This window comes from Dipodomys merriami, unplaced genomic scaffold (assembly GCF_024711535.1).
Source record: "Dipodomys merriami isolate MVZ:Mamm:240054 unplaced genomic scaffold, mDipMer1.0.p SCAF_13, whole genome shotgun sequence".
Taxonomy (NCBI): Eukaryota; Metazoa; Chordata; class Mammalia; order Rodentia; family Heteromyidae; genus Dipodomys; species Dipodomys merriami.
In genome coordinates this window covers 33,579,833-33,607,032 of record NW_027202604.1, presented here as the reverse complement: position 1 = coordinate 33,607,032, position 27,200 = coordinate 33,579,833, and the positions used below count along the sequence as shown (strand labels likewise).

General features: G+C 41.6%; 1 long non-coding RNA gene across 1 annotated transcript in view; it reads left to right on the top strand.

The window, feature by feature from the left end:
* Positions 1 to 20,084, top strand: part of LOC138824765 (uncharacterized) — a 453,914-nt gene extending 433,830 nt beyond the window's left edge. The window contains exon 3 of the long non-coding RNA XR_011371179.1: positions 19,443 to 20,084. This is a non-coding gene — a long non-coding RNA (uncharacterized lncRNA). The remainder of the gene's footprint in view (positions 1 to 19,442) is intronic.
* Positions 20,085 to 27,200: the final 7,116 nt, after the last annotated feature.

The window sequence follows — 27,200 nt, the reverse complement described above, 5'->3', positions numbered from 1 at the left end:
ATTTACTGTGTGGTACCTCCAATAAGAAGGCAGTAGAGTGATGTCAGGAAAATGAACCCTTAGATATGTATTTTAATGTTTTTTTTCTTTCATGCATGTGTTTCTAATGCATCTATAAGATTATCTATTTGTTGCTTTGTATGTCCCTCCCGCATAGTATAACCCCTGCTTTCACTATATTTGATGTCAGTATAACTTGTGGAGGAGATGGGGAAAAATCAGTTGTTTAAGGATACAGGTGGACCTGTTGCAACAATGAGAAGTACAAGTTGTCATGTCCAAAATGAGCTTTACAACGTCGGTGCGGGGGAGGGGGGAAGGGGGGAAGGAGAAGGATGGGGATTGAGGGGGGAGAGGGGAGGCTGGGAAGTGATGTGAAGGGTAAACAAAGGAGGAGGCTGCAGTGCTTGGTAAGAAATGTTCGCATTATCCTGCCCATGCAATTGTAACCCCTCTGTACAGTATGTTCACAAACAAAATAAAATTAAATTAAAAAAAAAAAAAGAAGGCAGTAGACCACAAAGTCCTAGATTCTGAATTTGGTCATATGACTTGTCTTGAGCAATGAGCTTTAGCAGAGCGGATGCAAACAGAGATCTGGAAGAACTTAGATGTTACTTTTCATGTCACTGGGCAGGATGTTAATTGGGTCGGAGGACACATGCATCACTATGAATCACCATGTAATCATAACTTACTGGTTGTAGATGCCTTGGCTCTAGTCAATATAAGCTAGATCTTGAACCAAGACTAATACTCTTGGCACAAATGGAAAAAGAAATGGCATAAAAATGTTGAGAAGAACCTGTAAGGGAAGGGAACTTCTAGTCTATTACCCCCATTGGGTCTCTGAGTCTTTTTTATATTCCTCAGAATAGAGATTTGTTCTACTCTACTCAAATGAAGCCTTTTGAGACAAAAAGGCCATCTTCTATTAACTGACAAATGTGGATTATTCTCCTGTGCTGAGCATCCAAATTGCCCGCCCTCTGACATTTTCACCTTGATATGTGTTTAAAAATCTCTTTCAGTATAATTTGCACAAGTAGCTTGTGAACAACTTTTAAAGCATTGGGAAAACTCCTTTAAAAAATCTTAGTTCTTCACAAAGGTGCAATGTCTACGCACATCTGATCATATAAAATAATACCTATTGAAATGAACTCCAGAAAATAAAAAAGCACTTTTCTATTTGTTGCTTTTTGTTTTCTCTTCTTCTTTTTTGTCCTGTTTGTTCATCTATCTGTCTTTGGGAGGGTAAAGGGAGGCACAGACATGGAGGGACAAAGGATGAACAAACACAGCGGTGGTACTCACTAGACACCATGTTGAAAATGAACTGTACAACGTGTAGGTGGAGATGGGAGGGAGAAACTGGGAGACTGGGAGGGAAGGGGTGACATTATCCAAAAAGAAATGTACTCATTACCTGACTCATATAACTGTCACCCCTCTGTACATCACTTTTGTAATAACAATAACAATTAAAAATAAATAAATCTTGGTTCTCAGATGTTAAAAAAAATCAGAAAAAGGATTGGGCTTAACAAGTAGCTATTCTAATGGAAACAATGCATTAGACATCTCCAACCACACCTCACCTGTGACGCTCTACATCTCAGAGCCTCGGGCCAAGCCCAAAGCCTCGAAGCCTCCTCAGTCTGAAACGCTTGGTAAGCATGAGACCATCACTATCCATCTTCTGTGCTTCATGCTGGGTCCATCTGGGCCTTGTAACAGCACGCGGCTTGCTGTGATGAATGTGTCTTAGTCTTAGAGGAACTAAGTTCTCTGTGTTATTGGGGATTTTGACCTCCCCTTTGTCGTGATTGTTGTTGCTATGGTTTTCTTATTGATTTTTTCGATGTTTATTTGTTGTTGTGGTGGTTGGTTGTTGGTTGTGGGGCTTGAATTCAGGGTGTGACACTGTCCCTGAGCCTCTTTGTAATCAAGGCTAGCATTCTACCCCTTGAGCCACAGTGCCACTTCTGGGTTTTTAGTGGTTAATTGGAAAGAAGAGTCTCATGGGGACTTTCCTGCCCGGGATGGCTTTGAACCCTGATCCTCACATCTCAGCCTCCTGAGTAGCTAGGATTACAGATATGAGCCACCAGTGCCTGGTGATATTTTATTTTCCTATCGGTCAGATTTAGGCCAAATTAGAAAGTAGGAAATGAATGAAACCTTATTTAAATATGATACTTTAGAGATACTACAGTGTTTCTACATTTATTACTTTATATTACTGAATATTTATAAACCAAGGCAGCAAGGCCAGATGCTACCTGAATACAGCTTGGTGACAAGCTGGCCAAAGCCCAGGGAGGCTAAGTAATTGTTTCCCCCATTCGCCCAGGAAGTTAAAAAGTGAGAAGCAAAACCCAGGGCTTTGCTCTATTTTCCTTTATCCTTTCTGTTTATCTCCATCTTTAGGGTCTCCCTTCTTTTTGGTTCCAGCATCCACCACATACCTACTTATCCTTGTACACAGCACCTGGTCATTGCGACCAACAGTTAGTTTCTGGCTCTCTTTGAGCTTTTTCTCTATTAAAATTTCATACCCATGTACACACTCTGTACGGCCTATTCGGAGCCAAGGAATGACTTCAAAATGCCTAGGTACCCAAATGTTCTAGAAATCAGCTGTCCGGGGTCTGGGATAAACTATATACTCTCGAGCCTCAGGATGGAGGCAGGAAAGACTAATGAGATGAGCAGTTTTGGTGACAAGGCGGGGGAAGGGGAAGGTCTGTGGGAAATCAGAGTGCAGGTGCCTGTCGAGATGGAATAGTTCCTGCGGATGTGGCCAGGGGAAATACACTTCAGAGACTGTCTTATCTTCCTGTGAATTATTTTCTCTGGCAAAGAATGCAAGTCTGGACTTTTGTGAATGACTTTCTGTATTTCAGAACACTGGGTAAGGATGTGACAAAGCACACCCATGGGTGTGATTTGGTATGAGATTGGTGTGTGTCTTGGCTGGGAAATAGATTAGAGGAAGGCATGCCTTTCTTGGCCCTCATCAGACTTCAGTAGAACAGTAGCCCTGCTAGGCACGGTATTTCTGGAGAGATGTATAATTAATTATAGGAAGCATAGTGAAAGACAAAGGACAAAGATGTCCCAGAAACTCAGTCACACCCTAAGACAGGTGAAGGAACCAGCGACATGTCATCTGGACAGAGGACACAGGACCAGAGGAAATGGTGAACAATGATTCTGTACATTTCTAAGGGTTCAAGCTCCAAGATCTTTCCCTCCCCGCCCCCCCATAAAACAAAACAAAAACACAGCAGCTGATAGAATAGGAGAAATCACCCTTAGGAATGTACTTGCTGCCCCTGAGTCGCTTTGTTCAAGGCTAGCACTCTACCATCTCAGCCACAGCTCCACATCCAGATTTTTCATGTTTTCATTGGAGATTAGGGCCTCATGGGCTTCCCTTCCCCTTTTATTTTTTTAAATCATACTTTATATGTTCAGCATATATGGAATTTTATTAAAGATATTTAATGACTTGGGCAGGGGTAGCATGTGTTATTTACACAGGGCCAGATAGTCAATAGTTCAGGTCTTTGTGATTTAAAAAACATTTCTTTGTGCGAGGACTGGGATTTGAACTCTGTCCCTTAGCATTTTTGCTTAAGGTAAGTGCTTTCGGCCAAGTCACACCTTCGCTTTGGGCCTTTTGCAGGTTAAAATGGATATTAAAAAAAAATCTTTTGGGTTTGTCTGTCCCAGCGAGGTTTGAACCATGATCCTCAGATCTCAGCCTCCTGAGTAGCTAGGATTACAGGCGTGAGCCACCAGTGCCTGCTTGGTTCATGGACCTAAGGGTAGTAGGTCATCTCTTACAGATTTCGGCTCCGCCTTACATGGAGTAAAAAGTTAAACAAAACAGATTATTCGAATTCTTCTAACACAGCAACATGCACATTATCTTCCTCAATTGATGGGTTCTAGAAATCAAAAAACTTTCCACTCACATGAACTTGGGGAAACTCTGGGTTAAATGAAGATTTTAAAAAAAAAAAGTTGCCCTGTTGTTTGTCACAGTCTCTGTAACATGGTAATGTGAGTCAGGACTTTCTCAGGAAGATGAGGTAGGCCCCCCTCTAGAGCCTGCCACCATCTTCCAGGATCTGTGCTTGAGATATGGTGTCCAAGGAGAACTTGTTCTAAAAACCAAACCAGAACCAGTAATGACACAGCAAACCTTTTTTGTTTGTGGATTCATTGTTCTCTAAGCTACTCTATCTGTATGATTCATGGCAAACTTCCCTAGCCTTAGAAGCCCTGAGAGGTATGATTACTATACTGTGATACTAATGGAAAACCCACAGAGTGGGAAAGACAAGTAGATGATGGGATTAGTGTCTACTCAAAGGCATTATTCCCCCTGAAGTGAACTCCTAAATGCTTTACATTATTCCCTTACTAACATTAGTCTATGGAAGCCCACAGTAACTTATAGTCAATTACTTGACCATTTTGATTAAAAACAATTACCCCAAACTTTTGCCTTGCACTACTAAGCGTTAATTTCCCAGAAGAAAAAGATTGCCTTCAAACATAAGAGACTTAGCTCCAAACTTTACAAAGCTAAAGAAGCAAATTATCTCTCCTGTTTGATAAAAGAAAACAAGTGGAACTGGGTATGGAGTATACAGGAAACTTCACACTTGATTCTGCCCTGAAATTACCTTGTAACTAATGAGTCATCATTCATCTGACTACTAGGGAACTAAGTGTGTTGATGGTTGAGTTCACCAAGACTATGTCTTGACCATGGCCTGTCTTCAAGAAGTTGACTCAAACTTGCTTGAGTCTCAGCTCATTCACCTGTAAAATGCAGAGACATCTCTTGTAAAACATTTTGATGGTGTTTAGAAAGAGTGTAGATAAAATGTTTGGCACCCAATCACTGTTAAGTTGAGCACTTCTAATATAAAAAATCTGAAATCCAAAATGTGTCTTATTATAGTAGTTGACCTATAAGAGGACGAATTCAGTCTCTGTCTCTGTCTCTCTCTCTCTCTCTCTGTTTGTCCTTCTACCCCAGTGTTATATAGTAAGATGCCCTCTGCTAGATGCTGGTTCTTAGTCAATCTTGGACTCAATTTCCAGATCATGAGACAATAAGTTTCTGTTCACTAAAATATTCCAATCAGTGGTTATTCTGTTATAGCAGTACCAAATAGATGATAGTCATCTGGTGAACTATTGTAGAGAAATAAAAATCAATCTCTAAACAAAGACCTGTGCACAGATGTTCATAGCAAGCATTCTTCATAAGTTCACAGTCCTCATTTCGGTTGGCAAGAAATGGAAACAACCAAATGTCTAGCCAACAGATGATAAAGAGAATGTGCTCTATCCATAAACTAGAATACTATTCGGCTATGGAAGGGAAATATAAACTGCTGATAGGTGCACCACCATAGATGTATCTCAGATAGATTGATTTTATGTTGTATAAATTTGTGTTATATAACTTGTGGTAACTCACACCTGTAATTCTTGCTACTCAGGAGGCTGAGAATCACAGTTTGAAGTCAGCCTGAACAGGAAAGTCTATGAGACTGTTATCACCACTGAACTACCCAAAAAGCCAAAAGTGGAGCTGTGGTTCAAGTGATGAAGGTCTAGCCTTGAGTAAAAGGAAGCTCAAGGACATTGTCCTGAGTTCAAGTCCTAGGACCAGCAAAAAAAAAATAAAAGAAGAAAACCTATGCCAGATATTCCTCCCTGCCTGTTTTACTGTTGGATTTAAGATGAAATGTATAAAATGGAACCATTTCTGACAGAACTCATGCTGTACTTCATTGCTAATGCTTGAATTGTGTCCCCTGTTCTTTCACTAAGCATTTTATTGGCTGGGTTTTACTTTACTCAGAAGTTAATCGAACAGCTCACTGGTGGCTCATGTCTATAATCTTAGCTACTTGCGAAGAATGACATATGAAGATCAAAGTTCAAAGTCAGACTAGGGAGAATAGTCTGTGAAACTGTTATCTCCAATTAACCAGCCAAGAGCTAGAAGCACAGGCATGGCTCTGAGCGAGAGGACAAGACACTGAGTTCAAGCCCCAGTACCGACACAAAACAACAACAAAAACTACTGATCAATCTTGGGCATCTATCTCCAACAAATTCTTTTTCAGTTTTTGCATTCTCTAAGTTCTTGTGCTCATGGAGTCAGGATCTGGTTTAGAGATCCTCCATGCTTGTCACTGTCCGTTTCGGGCTAATCTAGCTCTTTTTTTTTTTATCTGTGAAAATACCATACCTAGCTCTTGAGGTACTTATTCGCCCCCTTATCATCCAACCTTGTATCAAGTTAATTTGTTTTTATAGTACCTGGCAAATAGAAAGTTCATTCTAGAGACCAATCTAATATGATTTAGAAAGATTTTTCCCACCTGAAATAAACCATCAAGCTTTCTACATATGATATTCCTGTCAATGTGAAATTTCATCCTTTCCCTTGAATAATAGCTGTTAACAGTTCCAACTCTGAAGTATTTGGAAAGCCTGTTTTCAATGATCCAATCATAAAAAGACCTGTAGAGACATAGTTAACATAAATTCTCAGGATAGAATTATCTCACTGGCTTTTTAAAAATTAAAACCATCACACTGTTTTTTGTCTTGTTTTGTTTTGTTTTGTTTTTCTGGTCGTGGGGCTTGAACTCAGAGCCTGGGCACTGTTCCTGAGCTTGTGTGCTCAACCACTTGGATCCACCACATTTTTTTTTTTTTTTTGCTTAACTGGGTAGAAGAGTCTTACAAACTTACCTGTCCTGACTGGCTTCAAACTGTGATTCTCAGCTCTCAGCCTCCTGAGGAGCTAGGATTACAGGCATGAGCCACCAGCGCCCACGTGTTCTTTTGGTCTATTTTTAAAATTAACATGGGGGGCTGGGAAGGTGGCTCAGTGGTAGAGCGCTTGCCTCGCATGCATGAGGCCCTGGGTTCGGTTCCTCAGCACCACATAAGCAGAAAAAGGCCAGAAGTGGTGCTTTGGCTCAAGTGGTAGAGCGTTAGCCTTGAGCTGAAGAGCTGTGGGACAGCGCCCAGGCCCAGAGTTCAAGCCCCACAACTGATGGAAAAAAAGAATGTTTAAAAAATACTAACTTGGAAGCGGGCACAGGTGGCTCACACCTGTAATCCTAGTGACTCAAGAGGCTGAGATCTGAGCATCATGGTTCAAAGCCAGCCTGGGCACAAAAGTCCGTGAGACTCTGATCTCCAATAAACTACTTGAAATGGGAAGTGGCGCTGTGGCTGCTGTGGCTCAAGTGGTAGAGCTCTAGCCTTGAGCTGAAGAGCAGAGGGACAACGCCCAGGCCCAGAGTTCAAGCCCCATGACCAAAAGAAAAAAAACAAACTTGTACCTTGTTTTCTCCAGCCCCCTCTGAGTACCACCAGAGAAGACCTTTAGTCATCAAATCGAGAGGCAGTGTTGCTTTGGGACTTGGGTTCCAGGCAGTTGGTCCTCTGCGGGCTCCATGGCCAGAAGATAAACCTGGGCACCTTAGAGGATGTAGAGTGTGTTTGTGCAGGTAGCAGGCGCTGCAGGCTGCAGGCTGCTCCGGGCTTCCCTCAAGACACTGCGCCAGCCCTTCACTGGTGAGCCTGGCAAACAAAGTATTTGGTTAAAGCAGAGCAGTAGCTGTATTTGGGTCATTGCACTGGCAAGCTGGCGATTTCTTATTCAATAAGCTCAACGTTGGCTTTGCTCTTACCCTGAGTGAAGTTTGGGGATTTGGTTTGCTTACGTGAGAAGCTAGAGCTGCTTCAGGCTAGTGGCATCTCAATTATTATTTTCACACTGCATTAGGGCTTCGTGCGATGTCAGTGGGAGAACTGTAAAGGGCCTGTGGAGGTCTAGAGCTCAGCTCCTTGCCTTTGCAAATGGAGGAACTAATGCCCAGAGGTTTCATCATCTATCTCAGCTAATACCCCGTGGCTGGCTGACGGGTCCCAGGAAAGAGTCCGAGCAGCACTGTGTGCCCTGAATAAGTATTACAGGACTTCATACCCTGAAGAAGCCTTCAAGCCACTAACACCTGCCTGGCGCTCAGCACACTGATAGGAAATGATGTCTGCAAGGAGGTCTCCCAGCTCACTTCTCTTTGTCACGACGCTCCTGTTCTGAAGACACGCAGGGAGGGCAGAACGCTACTAGATCCCAGTTATTTCCAGCATCTTTAAATAGTAGCAGGAGACCCACAATGAAGATGGGTGGAATCGTTTCAGGCTGTTTAAGGAAGTAGTTAAGGAAGATCAGGAAGTCACTGAAGAACACATGCATTTTAATTTTTTGTGGTATTGGGGTTTGGATTCATGAACCATACTTACCAGGCAGGGATCCTACCACTTGAGCAGCATCTCTATCACCTTTTGACCTTGGCTGTATTTGAGGTAAGGGTCTCAGGCTATGCTGGGGCCAGCCCGGGCTTGAGTCTTGCTACTCCTGCTTCGTCATGTTGTTGGGTAGGACCTGCATAGACCATTGCCTCTGACCTTCCTAGTGCTCCTGTGGCTGGGATTACTAGTAGGTGCTGTGGCACTCACACATTGGTTGAGAGATTCCAAGTTCTCTTAATGTTTATGCCCATGCTGGCCTTGAACTGTCATCACCTTTCTCTGCCAAGATGGCAGGCTCCATCTGCTGGAGATTTTATTTTTATTTTGATTGTAATTTGTAAATTAATTCACTTTAATGTGTGTTTCAGCCCTATACCTTTCCTTCTTTTTTTTGGGTCCGGTCGTGGGGCCTGAACTCTGGGCCTGGGCGCTGTCCCTCAGCTCTTCAGCTCAAGGCTAGTGCTCTACCACTTGAGCCACAGCACCACTTCCGGCTTTTTTCTTTTTTCTTGTGTGGTGCTGAGGAATCGAACCCAGGGCCTCATGCATGCAAGGCAAGAGCTCTACCACTGATCCACCTTCCCAGCTCCTTCTTTTGTTGTTTAAAAAAAGATTCATACCTGTTCTTACCTTATCAGATTATCCGAATAACCTTATCAGATTATCCGAATAGCACCAAGATGTTGGTACTAAAATTCCCACGTAACAGATGAAGCATCAGAGAGGGAGAGTGAACAGCGGTGGCCACGCCTGACTTAGCAGAGAACTACTGGAGTGTGGGTCTTCCCATCCCAGAACACATCTGCCCACGCCAACATTTACACCGTCTTAGAATTTAACACCAATACTGTCCTGGGGTTTTCAATTTCTTATAGAACGAGTGGTTTATTGCATACCATATACACAAAGCAGACTAGTTTGAGAAAACTTTAAAAAAAATACAGGGCTACTGTTGGGACTACCTTTGACAATTTTCCCAAGTCCTGTTTTGTTACTAAAAGAGTTTACCATTTGTCTATTCCACACCCCTGCCCAGACTTCCCAGAAGGGCTTCTTTGTTTAAAAGGGCATGTTGTTCACTGAGTTGAAACTGTAAAATGAAGCAGGAGCAATAATTCTTTTCAAATGCATGCATTTTACAAAAGATTTATCAAAAGAATCCTATAAATAATGCACAAACATACTCTGTGCATTTCAAATAGGATTCAATTGACCCAAAATATTAGTCATCTTGCAATTAAATTTTTTACAATAAATTTATTGCTTAATCTTTGTAGATCATAGTTTCTAATCTATTTAAAATGTCCTTTTGAAATGAGAAATCGAACCCTTTATGGACTTTTTGGCTTGTGGGGGGAGTTTTGGTTGTGTTTCTTGGTTTTCTTTCAACAAAATGTATCTGCTTTTGATTTTGTCTTTAAAAGCTAAGTAATCTCTCTATATATCTATATCTATATTCACTGGTTAAATGTAATTGTTTAACACTAGGTATTTCTGTGTTTTCAGGACTGACATCTGATTCAGGCCTCATTTTTCCCCCTCTTCCACACACTCTTCTTCCCTCTTTTCATACTCTTGTATTGGTTACAATAAACAGGTGCTTTTCAAAAAATAAAAATAGATAAAATGTCATTTTGGTCACCTTTGAGCAGCATTATGGGCCTCCTTCTCTGTTTTCAAAATTAGTGATGAGCAACGACGTCCAAAGGGAAGGGGGAAATGCGTAAATACTTACTGAACTTGACTATGCAGTTCTGAGCTATGTTGGAATTCCTGAAAGATGGAATGCTAGCGACCCTGCTGTTGGTAAAGTCTCACCTGTTTTCATCCTTGTGGCCCAAGTGCACGGCAGCATTTTCTGGCTCAGAATATTTGCACAAGCATTATTTGATTTGTTAATTAGCTATTATTTTTTAAATTTGACATTACTACTCAAATTACATTTCTTATTCCAGAAGAGGAAACATTTCTGACTTAAAAGAAAAAACTCTTCAAATACTGGCTTGTTTATTCTTCATCCTTTGGAGGGTGGGGTAGGCAGGAGGATGGGGGTGAGTATTTGTGTGTGGTTACGATGCTGGTATAGACCAGATGGCCCCATCGAGTCATACATATTCATGAGTGCACTTATTTCATTATGCCGTCCCCTGGGAAATCCTATACTTCAGCTTTTATAAGCTCGCATGGTTGTCAAATTGAGCAGTCAGAAGGCCCTCTGTCAAAACTGTGTTGTTGTAAAATTGGTAGAAAAGTATGGGAAAAACCCTTCCCTTCGCTCTTTTGTCTTGACTTTTCATGGCCCAGACACCTGTTATTTTGATATGTGAGACAACGCCGTTGAGTGCAGGGACGTTAAATGTTGGTAGCTGAGCTGACATGGTCCGTTAATCAGATGGTGGTGTGTTAGGTGGAGAGTATCACGAAGCGCATTGTTTGCTAATTGTATAAGAGTCTCATGATGCAAATATCTTACAGTGTCTTCAAAGGTCATCCCAGACTGTCGCCATTAGTAGAAATGGAATGAATGGACTGATGGTTTGGGAAAAAAAAATGTTCCTTATTAATTTCCCTGTGTGTTATGTGCTTCATCAAGACCCACAAATGACTGTGAACAGCACAGGTATTGTTTCCCCAATTCTGGGCCAAGCAAACATCTAAAAAGCCTTCAGTTTAATTGATGTTATCACTATATCTATTAAGTCCACATTCCTTTGCCTTAATCCATTTTTGTCTTCCCCCTTTGTTGCCTGACCTGAGAGAACTATTGATGTAGCAGGTCTGCTAAGGTCACCACTGTTTACTTACTAACCAGATAATATGATATTCTCTACTCTCAGAGTCTGAACAGGAATTTTAATTCCTGTATGAAATCTGCCCACCTGGGTCAAATGGGTCCTTCGTTTGCTTACAATTTCTTAAGAGAATCACCATGATGGGATTAGAAATAATAGGAACAATAATATAACTTCACATCTATTAAACACTTACTAGTGTCAGGTATGACACTGTCTTGGAGAAGTGTTATAGTTTTGGTAGTATTCATATTTATATTATTATATTAAGGATGTATGTGCATACTGTGTGTGTATGCGCACACACACACACACACACACACACATACACACACACACACACAGAGGCTGTATGGGCAATGACTCCTAGTAGCATGGCAATACATCTAAATGGATAAATCTAAATAAATCTCAGGGATAATTCTAGCCTAGGAAGACATTTATTAAAACATTTTTCTGTTATTTTAAATATGTTTCAAATTGCTACTATAAAGGTGATTGCAGAGGGTTATGGTTTCATAAGTCAGGTAATGAGTACATCTCCTTTTGGACAATGTCACCTCTTCTTCACTCTCTCCTAGTTGTTTCTGTTGTTTGTTTTTTAAAGAAGTTATGAAAATGCTCATTAAAAGATGTAGTTAGATTAAATGCTTACTACATGAATATGTGAGATTAAAAAAAACCTGGAATATTTAGGAATTGCCAAGAAGCATCCTTTTCTGTGTCCTCCTAGAATTTTCTACCGTTGAACTGGTTGTGTGTGCATGATGAGGTTGTTTGGAGCCTCTGTTCCCTTCACACTTGCTTCTTGATTGGCTATCATATCACAGATGCCCTGCTCCAGGCCGACACACAGATTAGCCTCATTTCTGTGAACGTCTGTTTCCGTAAACCACAGAACAGGTGAGCTAGGTCCCTCTTGGTGGGCATCTGGTCATCACAGATTTCTGTTATCATGTGTCAGACTTCAATGGCTAGAAACAATTCTCTTAAACGAACTTCATTTTCTTATTGTAGGCCATATTTCTTGTTGGAGGTGTAGGATCGTGGTCCTCAGGGACAGTTCAGTGTAATAGGTATTCACAGTTCACGTATCACCCAGGAATTCGTTACCATGACATTTATTAAGGCCCCACAACGCTAAGCCATAAGCCAGAATTCCTCAGGGTTGTAGTATGATGATTCAGAAGGAAAAGATGATGATCCATTACCATTTGCTTTGTGGGGATTGTTCATTGAATAATTCCTCCCTGACTACTTTGAAAACCAATGAATAAGGAAATATTTATTGATCACCTATGAAATGCCTAGTATGGATACAGAGAAAAATCTAGGATTTTTTCAAAATGGTTTTATCTTAACTCACACTGTGAGCCTGCAGAGTTGACAGAGATGACAAGATTTGTACCAGCCAGCATTGATGGGTGAGGACTCGGTATTTGTGGTTTCAGAAGTAGGGTAGATATGCACACATCCAGATGATCACAATACTGAGGACACCCAGAGAACTTTAGGTAATGAGTTAAAAAAATATGGGATCTTTTTCTCATGAAGGATGAAAAAGACATCTCGTTCAAAGTTTTGTATATGGTGGGTACTTCCTACCTTCAAAAGTCCTAGTAAAGATGGCTAGAAAATTTAGGGAACACTTTTATAGTTACCACAGAGCTTCACTCAAGTGACAAACTCCATCATAATACTTTTCCAACCTTAATGGAACTCAATTATACATTATAGATGAGCAGAAAACGCACATCATTTTAGCTTAAAAGATTTAAAAGAATATCACCAAGACTACTCATTCCCATGTTAAGAATGCTTTTCTGTGTCCACTAGTCACCCAGTCCAAGGAGTTTGTTTTGCTTTGTTGCTGGATGGGCCTTTTGGATTAGACTTTTTATTGTGGTGAATAATTGTAGCCATTGTGTATTGATAGCGAGCACCATGCTACAGGCTTTTGGTAGATTAAAACAAAATCTTCCAGCAGGACCTTGTGAAGAGTTTAGAACAATACGGACTCTGACGGCTATGAAGTGCCCAAGAGACACTTCCACTCTTGGCTTGCCCCTAAAACCCCTGGTAATTCTCACCTAATCTTCAGTGTTTGCATTGTCTCAGTGACACTTAATTTCTTAGTTTTTTTCCCCTTAAACCAACCTATTACTCATACCTGCTATTTATCCTAAGCATTTTGCACCATAAAACTAATTGTACTGGTAGTATTGTTTTCAAATACAGAATCAAATAAAGAATCTTTTTTTTTTCCGCGGGGGGGGGGGGGGGGGGGAGGAAGGGTGTCCGGTCGTGGGGCCTGAACTCTGGGCCTGGGCGCTGTCCCTCAGCTCTTCAACTCAAGGCTTGCACTCGCCACAGAGCCGCTTCTGGCTTTTTTCTTTTTGCTTATGTGGTGCTGAGGAATCAAACCCAGGGCCGCATGCATGCAAGGCAAGTGCTCTACCACCTTCCCAGCCCCTATAATCTTTAAAATAAAATAGTGCCAGGTGCTGATGGCTCATGCCTGTAATCCTAGCTACTCAGGAGGCTAAGATCTGAGGATCACAGTTCAAAGCTAGTCTGACTAGACAAACCCATGAGACCCCCCATCTTAACCAGAAAAAGCTAGAAATAAGAGTTGTGGCTCAAGTGGTAGAGCACCAGCCTTGAGCCAAAAAGGGATACTGTCCTGACTCTGAGTTCAAACCCACGCACAAAAAATGTTGACCTGAGAATTTCATTTTGTTACCAATGGTTTTGTGTAACATGCTTAGGAACATTTTAAATCATGAAATACTGTCCTCAGGTTTCCCCTTCTTATATCTGGATATCTTCTCTGGGTAAATGTTTATTAGAGATATGTATTTCCTTTCAAAGGACAGAGATGTATAAAATTAGATTTGCATTTCAATCATAATTAGCATGGTTTTGTGTCAGGAGGAGACACTGAAGACCAAAGGGTCTAAGGTGCTACTAACTGAACTGAATGCAACAGGAAATAATGCTTTTAGAGGTGATCATCACAAATATAACTTGATGATTAAAGTTGTCATCTGCCTGAAAATACCAGAATTTGCCCTTGGCAGCAAAATCTTGCCACATAGGATATTTTATCACCTGATTATTCTGGCTTTCTTTAAAGAGTAACTTCTATGAAGATGCATATGTTTCATGGTTTGGATAAGTTGGTGCATAGGATTTAAACTCATGCATTCACTGATCATTATAATTATTAACATTATGGACATGAACAGGATATTCATGTTGCTTTAGGGTTTTGCTCATTCTAGGTAATCAAGGGGTTAAGTGTGAGTTACAGAACAAAATAGCTAATCAGAAGCAGCAATTGCCAAATGCAGGCTTGTAATCAAACCTATTTTTCTCTTTCTACCTCACATGGAAAGATTAGCTGAGACATTCATAATAATTTATCAAAGCTGCTCTTTCAGAAAATTAATCTTAAGGACTTTTCAATGGACAAAAATTAAAATGAATTAGAGAGAGCAGAAAAAAGTATTTTTTACAATGTATGGGACTCTTAGGACCAAGTCCTTGTTGCTAATTCTCAGCAGGGAAGCTCACGCATTCATGCAGCACAGGCAAAATAGGAAACATTTTGTTTCTTTTGTTTCTATAACTTAAGGAAAAGGCAAGGTTCTTCAGTGATTACCTCAGCATCCGGAGAAGATAAGTACTATCAAGTTTATTTTCTCAGTCAGTTGCAGATGGATACAAAATCTTACATTACTTGGCTCTGTTTTAAAATAGTGTACTTAGCTTCCTACTGCAGCACGGAGTCAGTATTTATAGTCAAGGCCTGAGACTTTGCAGCTCAAGTCCTCAACGCACCAGACACAATAGCACAATAGTTTTAGGAGGTATCAGGAACAGAATAAAATTACCTAGTTTGGCGCTCAGTGTACCCAGTTGTATATTTGGGGAAGAGGAAAGGGAAAACTGGCCTCTTAAACCTGTATCCAGGGCTGGGAAGGTGCCTTAGTGGTAGAGTGCTTGCCTCGCATGCATGAGGCCCTGGGTTAGATTCCTCAGCACCACGTAAGCAGAAAAAAGCCAGAAGTGATGCTGTTGCTCAAGTGGTAGAGCCGAGGGACAATGTCCAGGCCCAGAGTTCAGGCCCCATGACCAACAACAACAACAAAAAAAGGAAAACAACCTCTATCCAAAGAGAGTCTAGTACTATGATAATAAAATGTAAATATCATAAGATTGAGACTCACTTCTGACATTGTTTTATGGAAAGACAAGTTCTTGCTTCCTCTGACTTTACATTAGATCCTGTTTCACAGGGTACTTTTCAGTGAGGGGGTGGGGCAGCATCAAGAGAGCCTGCTGGGAATTTTCCCTAGGAAACCACAGACCTGAGAGTAGAGTGCATTCCTTCTTTCGAATTGTGAATTTGTTATTGGACATTGAGACACAAAGTAAAGCATTTCTTGTTACTTTATGATAAGAAAAGATAGATACTTCAAAATGAGGAAGGTTATTTTTGTTGTGTTTCACGGAGGACATCATGTTATTTCAGCAGGCATCAAGGTTGAACCAGTCTGAGACCTGGGTGCCATTTGGCTTTTTAAATTGTTATTTCATCTAAAAAAAAAAACCTGGTGAAGCAGGTAGACTGTGGAGTCAGGAACCTGGGTTCAATTCGAGGCTTATCAACATTTAGCTGGAAAGTCAGCGGCAAGTGAGTTAATTTTTCAAGGCTTCAGTTTTATCACCTGTGGAAAGGGAAATAATAATCACATGACATAGATAAAGATGAAAGAGATCATGATTGTGGTAAGATATTCTGTTAATTTTACCTGGATTTAAATGCTGTCATTAGACTCTGTCCAGCGAGACAGACTGCTGAGTTTAGCATAGTCAATAGGAAATAAAGAGAAGGCAACAAACAACAATAAAAAAACCCAACTGCTCTTGTCTGTCAGAAGTATGAACAAAAGACATGCTACCTTTGTTTTCATGAACAGCTCTGTTGCTTAGTGATCTTCAGTGTGGCTGACAAAAATACATTGTTGGAACATAGGTCGCCAATCTGGAAAATTAATCCTTTTGTTAATAATTGGCAAGAGGGTGACTTTTACACCTGTCCACAGTAATAGCTGATGAATGGCTCTGAGATTGAGCAGGAGAGACTGCTTCTTGGATAGAATGCAAAAACTAGCAATCTGTTTTACCAACAAGGAAACAACTGCACAGTGCGTAGCAGAATGGTGAGAATGGGATAAACACAGAATAAATGTTCCTTTCTTTGCTCTGTGGATTCTGGTTTCTCATTGGAATCCTTGAGGATGCTGGGCCCATCCTTCTTCTATCCCAGGTGATCCATCGCCCTGCTAGACTGAAAGTCCTTTGAAAGGCATCACATTAGAGTTTACTAATGATAGAAGTTCTTACCTCCTCCTTACCCATCTCTTAGTATATAGCACGCATGCATCTGGTGCTTAGTGATGTTAGAGAGTTGAAACTAAATTCTTGTCGAGCAATCACGTCTCGACAAGAGACCTGTAGTCCTAGCTACTCAGGAGTCTGAGATCTGAGGATTATGGTTCAAAGCCAGCCTGGGCAGGAAAATCTGTGAGACTCTTTTCTCCAAATAATCACTCAAAAGCTGGAAGTGGAGTTGCGACTCAAGTGGTAGAGCACTAACTTTGAGCAAAAAAGCCAAGTGAGAATGTAAGGCTCTGAGTTCAACCCACAGTATTGGTACAAAACTAAACAATTAAAAAAGAAAAGAAGGTTAAAATAAAAGAAAGAGAAAATAATTGTTGTTAGGATGAGAGTCTTCTGTCTTTTGTCTTTTATGTTTCAATGAAAGGACAGAACTTGCTTCTTTGAGAGAGACTACCGGAGGGCATTTAATTCATCAGCAGTGGCCTAATGTGGTCAACTTGTAAAACCCTGTAGATTGGCTCTGCACCATGGACTGGCAATAATAATCTTCATGATACCCTAATTGTGCTTCTTTACTACTTTTTCCCTCAAAAAGCTTCTCAATTTGCTGGAGCAGCTCTTGACTTGATTGCAAATTAAAATTCTTGGAGGGGATTCTTGGCTCCAATGATTTTTTTCCCAATGACTTCAGTGTCCATGAGGATTTGAAATGATTGCTAGTGCTCTCAATATCTATAAATGTGAAATGATCAGGATGAACGTTCTCTGAGAAGAGAATGCAAAACATACTGTATTTTTTTCTTTTTTGGTGTTTTTGTAGGCAATACGATGAGCAGTCAGTAATTTGCTACAGGGTCCATTTAGAGAAAAGCCCAGGTCACAGCGAGTCAGGAGATATACTCCAACTACGGCTTTTTAGCCATTTAGAAGCATTTCGGTGCAAGTCATTAAAGGGTTTGTAGAGCCTTAAAGCCTGTAAGAACTAAGTTCTTAATAGAGGACAAAGTGTGACCTTTACTTTGAGGTAGTGATATCGTGCTGAGAAGTGGGAAAGCCCAGAGAAATGGGAAGCAGAAATAAACGAACTCTGTGTGTGTGTGTGTGTGTGTGTGTGTGTGTGTGTGTGTGTGTGTGTGTGTGTGTGTGTGTGTGTGTGTGTGTGTGTGTGTGTGTGTGTGTGTGTGTGTGTGTGTGTGTATGTTTATGCTAGTCCTGGGGCTTGAATTCAGGGCCTGGGCACTGTCCCTGGGCTTTTGTGCTCAAGGCTGGTGCTCTATTACTTGAGCCACTGCTCCGTGTCTGACATTCTGGTGATCAATTGGAGAAGAATCTCATGGACTTTCATGCTGGGCTGGCTTTGAACCAAGATCTTCGCATCTCAGCCTCCTGGGTAGGTAGGATTACAGGTGTGAGCCACAAATGTCTGGCAAAAAGAACTTGCAAAGGTTACAATTGCACCCCTTTGGCCCCACACCCTCTTTTTTTTTCCTTTTTCCTCTCATAAGTCAACATAGTAGTGAGGAGCAGGGGCTCATGAACAGTATTGTGTACTGCCCACTTACAGCCATCATCATTAGAATCAGATGAGGTGTTCATTATGCGTCTTCCTTCCTGACCATGACACCACTAATTCAGGGGAATCGCCACATGTGTTAACTAACTTTTCCAAGAACTCTTATGTACTTTAAGTTCATGAATAAGCTGGGCCTGAGTATTGAGAGTCAGGGAAGCAAAGTCAGGTCCAATTACTATCTTTTTTTTTTTTGTCTTGGTATTGAGGCTCGAACTCAGGGCACATTCCCTCCAGTTTTTTGTTTTTGTTTTTGTTTTTTGCTAAAGGCTGGTGTTGTACCACTTGAGCCACACCTCCATTTGTGCCTTTTTGCTGGTTCATTGGAGTTAAGAGCCTCTCACCGTTGTCTACATGGGCTGGTTTAGAAGCAGAATCCTCAGATCTCAGCTCCTGTTAGCTAGGATTACAGGAGAGAGTCACCAGGACCTAGCTCTCATGGCTATGTTTGAACACCTTTTCTCAAGGCCTATTTTATGTTTGTAAGTCATTAGTGGAAACCTTACTGTAGATGTCTCATTTTCTCCAGCTTGAAGGACTGAGGCTCTCAGTTCTAGGAAACTCAGGAAGGACGGGACACGGGCCTCCTTGGCTGTCATGTTCATCCTTCTCAGGTAAAGCGACACAACCAAGTCACAGCCCGTGGAGAAGGATCGAACAGCAGCTTTAGTCTTCATCATGTGCGGCATCTCCTTGGCTGCTCTGTAACTGAGATCATTCGTGATTTCATTGTGAGATGGACCGTTCCTTTATCCCTAATGGAGAAAATGCATTTTCTAGAGCACGTAAATCACAGCCCCTCTCCCTGCACTGACACTGATGTAACCACATTTAGTGCCGATCTCCTGCTTAATATGTTTTTAAAAGCTGTAAGGGAATGTAAATGTATGTGCCCGAATCAATTCCTGTCATTCCATAAGGCTGCTAACAGGCTTCATTCCCAAATTATATTCCTCTCTATCCAAGTGTAATGTGTAAGGCCATGAAATTACTTACCCTTGGTTGAAAAAAAAAATTCGGTTTATTGACATGTTTTGGTGGATGCTGTAACATAATATCCCTGCTTCCTAGGCACTATTCAGGCTTCTTAAATTCAATTTTAAGCCATTTTTGCATACACAATCTATCAAATAAAAGCCAGGAATTTAGCGATAAAATGCCAGCTACTATCTGGGGATGAGATGACTTGGTTTTGTTTTGTGCCTGTACTGGAGCTCGAACACAGCACCTTGCACTGTTGCTTGACTTGGAGTGGAAAAAAAAAACACCTCAAAGCAACTTTCTCCTCATGTTTACAGGTCCCCTATGAGCAAGAGCTCAGCAAAGAAAGACCCATGTGTGACGAATAGATCGCAGCTGCGAAAGCTGGGTACAAGTGACACCGAAAATTGCCTGAAGGTCAATAATGTGTCCCCAGGTGAAGAGCCAGGAAGAGTGAGGAAGAGAATGTCAAACAGCCAAACATGTGTTAAATGAGTTAAACAAAAAACCAAAACAACAACAAAAAAAAGAAAGGGAAGAGGAGAAAACCTCAAGGATGCGTAAAAGTAGAGATGGAGAGTGCTGGTATAATTGAGTTTCAAATGTGGGGAAGGCAGAAAGGACACCCTAAAACTATCCATGGTCTGAAAGACAGAGGCTGGGAATGGGGTGTGATGCACCTTGACAAAAGAAACTTCGCAGGTGCAATCAAGCTTTGCAATAAGGAAATGATCCTGGAGTGATTTCACGTGGTTCCCTCTGCTCACACGCGCTCTCGCGAGAACTGACCAGGAAGAAGCCAGAGCTCATGGAAGAAGAATCCAAACTTAAGAAAGATTTGGCCCACCAGGACTGACAGGTGGCCAGAAACCAGGGATGTGGAAGCCCTGGGAAGCTGAGAACCACCCTTGGCCAACAGCTAGCAAGAACAAATAGAGGCTTGGAACTGCGTTCTGCCAAGAATCTAAGTGAGCTGAAATCAGGTGCTGGGGGGGTGGGTGGGGCAGATCTTCTGAGACCTTGCTTTTGGCTTTATAGGACTCAGAGCAGAGAAACTCATCCTTCACCTCCACCCGGGACTTCTGCCCTACAGAACTGCGAGTCAGTAGTGTAAACTGGTAAACTCGTGTTCATCTTTTATGCAAGCAACAGAAACCAGAGCGAGAGGCAGTAAGGCTACTGCGGAAACACCGACAGGCCTGGGGAGACAGGCAGCAAGGGCAGCGCTCATGCTCATGGGCAGGTAGAAGTTCAAACCCCAGCTCTGACACTAACTGGCTGTGTGATTTGTACTCAGGACCACCAGGCCTTTCTAAAGTCTGGCTGTTTCCTGTACACGCTGGAAACACCAACACATCAATGAGGCTTCAATGAGGTAATGAATGTCTGGCACTCAAACATCACACAGCTGTCTCTTGTCCCTGAAGACTAAGGACAGGGGCCAGTGGACAGACTTTATAGGAGGAGGGCCACAAAGTAGCACCGTCCATGTGGAAAGCCTGGACCACGCCCAGGCCTGGAGATAAGGGAGATGTACCCCGAAGCAGGTGAGGAGCAAATGGTCAACTCGAGATCACACAGAGCTCTGGGGATAGTGTGGACGCTGACTGGGCAGGTGGAAGGGGAATGAGGCTGTGCTTCTAACAAAGCCACAGGTGATGCAGGCCCTGATGGATTGTGGATCCTACTTTGGAGTAGCAAAGGGTCAGAGTGCACAGGCAAAGAAAGCCCTCATTCCGTCTCCCATCATCAGAGGTTCAAGGGGAAACAGATGAACCCTCTGCCCGGCTGTGGCTCTCTTACCCAAGGTCTCCCTTCTCTTGTGCACATTCTTGCCCCTGGAATGGGCGCGCTGGACGCTCCTGTGCACTGTCAGAAGCACCTGGCAAAGCCCTTCCCTGCCTCCTCTGGCTTCAGTTCTCAGAAAGCTCATGCAGGGGAGCTGTTGGCCACAGGACTTCAGCAAGCAGGTGTAGTGGAAGATGAGACCATCCTATCTGCTGCATCCTGGGGACTAGAGGGGACAGCGCCAAGGAACCAGGTAGGACTCTTTGTGACGATCTTTTTATCTGGAATGTGAGGTCTTGGCTGTGTGTGTCCATGGTGCCTCTCTGCCTCCTTCCTATCATTTCATTGAAGAGCCTTACAGGCATATATGGCCTTTTGCAGTCTGATTTGAACTCTAATATGTAAGCTTGTCTGCTGTCTCTGGGGTCTTAGCATAGAAGACATCATCTTCATAAGGAAATGTGGTGGGTTACCACCTTAGGAGGACAAAGATTTTTGAGTCTGGCAGGTAAGCCATGGCCTCTTGTCTGAAGAGCCAGAATGCTGTCCCAAACGCTAGGTTCAGACACGTGTGCTTAAGGTCCCTCATGGCAGAACTTCATCAGGTCAGGGCTCTCTGTAGGCCCAGGAAGCATTGCAGGCACGATCAACTTGACCTGAAATGACCCAGGCCTTCAAGGAAAGCGGCTTTTACAGAGTTGGAGGAGGTGCGGGTGAGGCGAACATCTGGAGGTGATTTGAGCAGTTGATAGGTATTTTTATAACTTGAAAAATGAGTGGTAACAATGAAAGGAATACAGATGGTGGGCGGCATTCTTGGGAAGGGGCTTTCACACCAACACAGCGTTTTATGTATTTCCCTATAGTGCGTTCCCAGTTGGCATATGTACATATTTGACCAGTTGCTCTCAGTGGTTGCATATCTATTACATTGGAAATATAACTCCCCTGGTTATTCGTCATGGTGTTTCAGTTTCTGTATCCCGTCTGGTTATTTCAGTATATTCCACTTTATGATTATATGAGCTTTTGTTTGAATTACTCATTGTTTTGACTATGTAGTTCCCACATAGTGAACATCTTTATGATGACTCTTTTAAAAAAGTTATTTCTTCAGATGATTTCCCCATATTTGAGTGACTAAGTAGGTCTAGGTGGGTGACATTTTTCAGAACATAAAAATCGTGTTTTCCAAAAGGATTGATCCAAAACCCATACTGTTTTACCCTGGTTTGATCATCTTGCCTATGTCCTGTCTTTACATAAATAACGCTGGCTAAATATTTCGTTGTGTCATTGTGTTCTATTTGCATTTTCTTTTAGAAAAATGTCTGTTCACAGCCTTTCTGCTCTAATCAGTGTCAAAACAACCTCCTCCCTCTCCTAGGCAGATCATTTACAAAGAATTATCTCAGTGGTGTCACTTGCTAAAGCTTTCCCCTTTCCTAAAGGAATTGTAGAATTATCACCACTGTCTTCATCTTTAAAGAGTTCAAAGTCCGTGAGACTCTTATCTCCAATAAACCACCAGAAAACCAGAAGTGGTGCTGTGGCTCAAGTGGTAGAGCGTTCGCCTTGAGCTGAAGAGCTGAGGGACAGCGCCCAGGCCCAGAGTTCAGGCCCCACGATCCAAAAAAAAAAAAAAAAAAAAAAAGAGTTCATACTAGGTAAATACAAACACCAGCAGATGAGTTCTCTTTCCTGAAGGTGAATTTTTATTTGCATGATTAATATATCTGTATTCCTTGATTTCTTTGTGATCTCTTTTCCTAATCAAACATAATTTTATGTCCTGTTTGTATTCCTTGTGAAGGCCTTAATATTTCAGGTGTTTGGTTGCAACTGGGAATTAGATATATTTGTGGCTCACTTGTGTCAGTAGTGTAAAACATGTTGAATCTTATATATGTTATCATTTTCCAAAGTGCTGCTTTTGAAAATTTTACAGGATTAAACTGATTAATAAAATTGCATGTATTTAAGGTACACAATTTGACAAATAAATAAATATAAAATCACAACTAACCTAATCAAATTAATTAACACATCCATCTCCATTTACTGTTTTACATGTCCTCACCACACACGTGAGAACATGTAAAACCTGATTTTAACATCCTTTGTTAACTATAGTCACCACCTTGCACCAGCGATTTCCAGAACTTAATTACAACAAAGTTTGTACTGTTTGACCAGAGTCTCCTCATTTTCCTGGAAAGCGCCAGTCTCTCTGCTCTTTGGAGTTGAATTATCAGGCACATGCGTCATCATGTGTGACCATTTCTGTGTTTGATGCATGCATGTTATCACAAATGGCAGCATTTCTTTCTCTGTGGCCGAGTAATATTCTGTATTATAATATTCCCCAATACTTACCTGTCACAATTTCTTTACTCATTTATCCAGAGGGATGTAATTATCTTTTTGAGATGAGTATTCATCCAGAAAGGTGTATTTCCTTCGGGTATGCAGACAGAGGAGGAATTGCGCATAGCTATGGTGGTTTTGTTGTAAACTTGTCTGCAGTGACTGAGCCAATTTACATTCTCATCCCCAAAGTGTACAAGGCTCATTTCTCCTCTGATGATAGTGCTTACTTTCCTCTTTCAGAGACTAGTATAATATCATTCATGGCTAATTTTATCTCATATTTATTAAGTTTTCGGTTATATATTATATTAAAGCTCAGGAAATTATATAAATGGTCGAAGGTCTATTTGTTTAGCTCTTATTTCTTTTAATCTCTCCTCTATATGACCGCTGGGTTGAGACTGTCTATCTACCTGATTGTATCCCTTTGTGTCTAGGCTGCAGTATTTTTATTAAAGATGTAGTTTGCATAATCATAAATCCTTCAGTGATATCTTAAATACTCAAAGAATTAGGACTTAATGCATTGATATGAAATGTTGTGGCCGTAGATTTTATACAATTATTTTACAATACTGAACAGTGTTACTTCTTGTAGCACAAAATTTCAATTGTCAGCTTTTATTTTACTTGGCAATGTTTTATTTAATTTTTAAAAAATGACCTTTAAGAGGCTGGGAAGGTGACTCAGTGGTAGAGTGCTTGCCTAGCATGCATGAGGCCCTGGATTTGATTCCTTAGCACCACATAAGCAGAAAAAGCCGGAAATGGCACTGTAGCTCAAGTGGTAGAGCGCTAGCCTTGAGCTGAAGAGCTGAGGAACAGCGCCCAGGCCCAGAGTTCAGGCCCCATGACTGACAAAAAAAAATGACCTTTAAATAGTTAGACAAAGAGGTTTTTGGGGCTGGGAAGGTGGCTCAGTGGTAGAGCGCTTACCTTGCATGCCTGAGGCCCTGGGTTCAATTCCTCAGCACCACATAAGCAAAAAGAAAAAAGCCGGAAGTGGCGCTGTGGCTCAAGTGGTAGAGTGCTAGCCTTGAGCTGAAGGGCTGAGGGACAGCACCCAGGCCCAGAGTTCAGGCCCCACAACTGGACCCAAAAAATAAAAAAGAGGTTTCAATTTAACATATCCATCAGTATGCAATGCATCGTGATCCAGTCTCCCTTCTATCATTTTCTCTCCATCTATGGTCTCTCCACTGGTCTCCTCAAGTTCCTGCCTGATCCACTAAGTTCTAGTGCTTACTCTTTCCAGTTTCTAGTGGTGCAGGTATTACATTAAGGTCTTTGACCCCCCCCCCCCTTAGAATTGATATTGGTTCAAAGTGGCCGTTTCTGACTGGGTGTCCAGATGGATGTACAGTTTCCCCAGCACTGGACTCTTTTGTTCTTTTCCACTAACATGTTTTTGGCTCTTTGTCAACTATCAGATGACTGTAGGTGTGGGGGTTCATTTCTATTCATCTATTCTGTTCCAATGACCTTTTTGTCCATTTTTGTACCAGTTCCCAAGCAGGTTTTTTTGGAACTATGGATCTGCAGTAAAGTTTGGATATCTATAAATTTGTTACCTTTTATTATTGATGACTTTTAGATAATAAGATTTAAATTAGAACAGATTGTAGGGATATGACTTAAAAATAACTTTTGGGAAACTAGTACAGATTCTGATCTCCGTTTATAAATTTTTCTTTCCACTATGGATTTGTTAACGAAAGGGACCATTGGTGTGGCCAGGAGCACCAGTAATGCCAGCAGTGGCGATCACCCTGATAACACCAACTCTCATCAGCTCCGGGAGCCATCATCAGCTCTAGGATTGGGATGGAAACACGTCTGTGACCTTACTTTCTTGTTAAAACTCTTTTCTTGAAGTGTGTGAATTTCGTAGAACTGTAGCTAGAGAAGGCAATCTTGTGTCACACTTCCTAAACCAAGAGTTGTGCCATCCCAGCTATAATTCTTCTTGTGAGATATTGAACTTTATTATTCCAATTCGAGAGGAGTTGGAGGAGGGAGAAGGTATACAATGTATAGAAGGCTTTCAGGAGCTAGAGAAACAATAGCAAAAGCCCACTTAGAGAAGATCTCTATTAACACTTGTATCTGTTTGCTACTATAGATGCTTTGAGTCAGCTTTAAGACCAACTTGTTCGGGTAACTGACTTCATTGTGTGAAATCTTCAGGGATGCAATATGTGTGCCTGAATTTATTAAATTACTTCCATGGGTTTAAGTGATTTAATGAAAAGTGAATTTCTGAGAAAAAAGATGGCTGATAATAAATATGAGATACTTTCCACCTGCTTCTGATATATGACCCAGTGGTAGTTCTATTCATTTATGCAAAAGATGAATTGCTATCATATGCCAGTAGGAAACTTAAACTGGATTTTGTGAATGGTAATCAGAGAAAGTAGGGCAGGGTCACTTGAAATTCCTCTCAAAGATTGCCTCATCTAAAGTGAAAATTTCAAAGGTAGAAGGACGGACTTGGGCAGTTAAAAAGAGAGGAAACCTTATGGATAGAGACAGGTTGAACTACAAGGAAGTTCTGTGATATTAATTGTTTATTCCGACAGAAGGAAAATTAAGAATTTTGAGACTCAATGCCATTATTTAGAGAGAGTATTTGTTGCCTTGACTATTCTTACTTTTGTAATTTGGGAAGCCTCATCATGGAAACCTGTGGAAAGACCTAAGTTGTTCTGGTATGGATTATGGAAAAGTGTATTCCTTCTACCAACAAATATTTCCATCCTTACGGTGTTCCAGGCACTAACCTAATCACTGGTGGAGCAATGATAACCAGGACAAGACCAAGATTTGACTCTTGTAGTTAAGAGTTCTCCTTGGGGAGATGGATAGTGAGCATATGAAGTATGATTGTTGGTAGTAATACATGCTGTGAAGAAAATAAGAATCTGATAGGAACTAGATTAGGAGCCAGATGGGCCCTCTGATGAAAACACTTTGGAGTTTTGTGGCTGCCAGTGATAGGTCTGTTCTCATTGAGTGACCCTTTTTCTCCTGTCCATTCTGCCATGCTATTGGTGCTGAGGACTCTGGCTTCCTCAAATCCAAAGTATGGTTTCTAGCCAGTCAAAGCACCTTATGATAATGATGTGTGTAGGAGTACGGGGACTTAGGGCCAGGATGCTCTTTCTTAGCTCTTTCACTCAAAGCAGGTGCTCTACCACTTGAGCCACTGCTCCATTTTTTGGCTTTTTGGTGGTTAATTGGAGATAAGAGTCTCATGGACTTTTCTTTTTTCTTTGTGTTGGATGTGGGGGCTTGAACTCAGGGCCTAAGCACTGTCCCTGAGCTTTTTGTGCTCAAGGTTAGCACTCTACCACTTTGAGCCACAGCCCCACTTGTGGTTTTCTAATGGTTAATTGGAGATAAGAGTCTCACAGACTGTCCTGCCTGGGCTGGCTTTGAACAGCCATCCTCAGATTTCAGCCTTCCTGTGTAGCTAGGATTACAGGCGTGTATCAGGAGCACCCGTTGACTGGGCTGGCTTTGAAATGTGATCTCAGTTTCCTGGGTAGCTAGAATTTACAGGCATGAGGCATGGTGCCCAGCTAATGGCACATTAATCTATCTTCTGGTGCTTTGGGTCGACACATATTCTTCCTATGGGTTCTTACACCTGCATGTGCACATACACACATGCACACCTGTGCACACACACACTTACAAAATAGACTCAAATGGAAAAGCAGCCTTGTATCAATATGGCTAAACCTTGAAAGATAATATAGCCGGAGTGATATATATTCACCAATTCTGTGTGTAATAAATGACACATTTATTTCCCTCGATGGTTCTCAGAGCTTCTGAGGGCCTAGTTCGGCTGGCTGCTGGCAAGTTTCATCTCAATCACTACTGCGACTTCGTGTCTCTTGGCTCTGGCT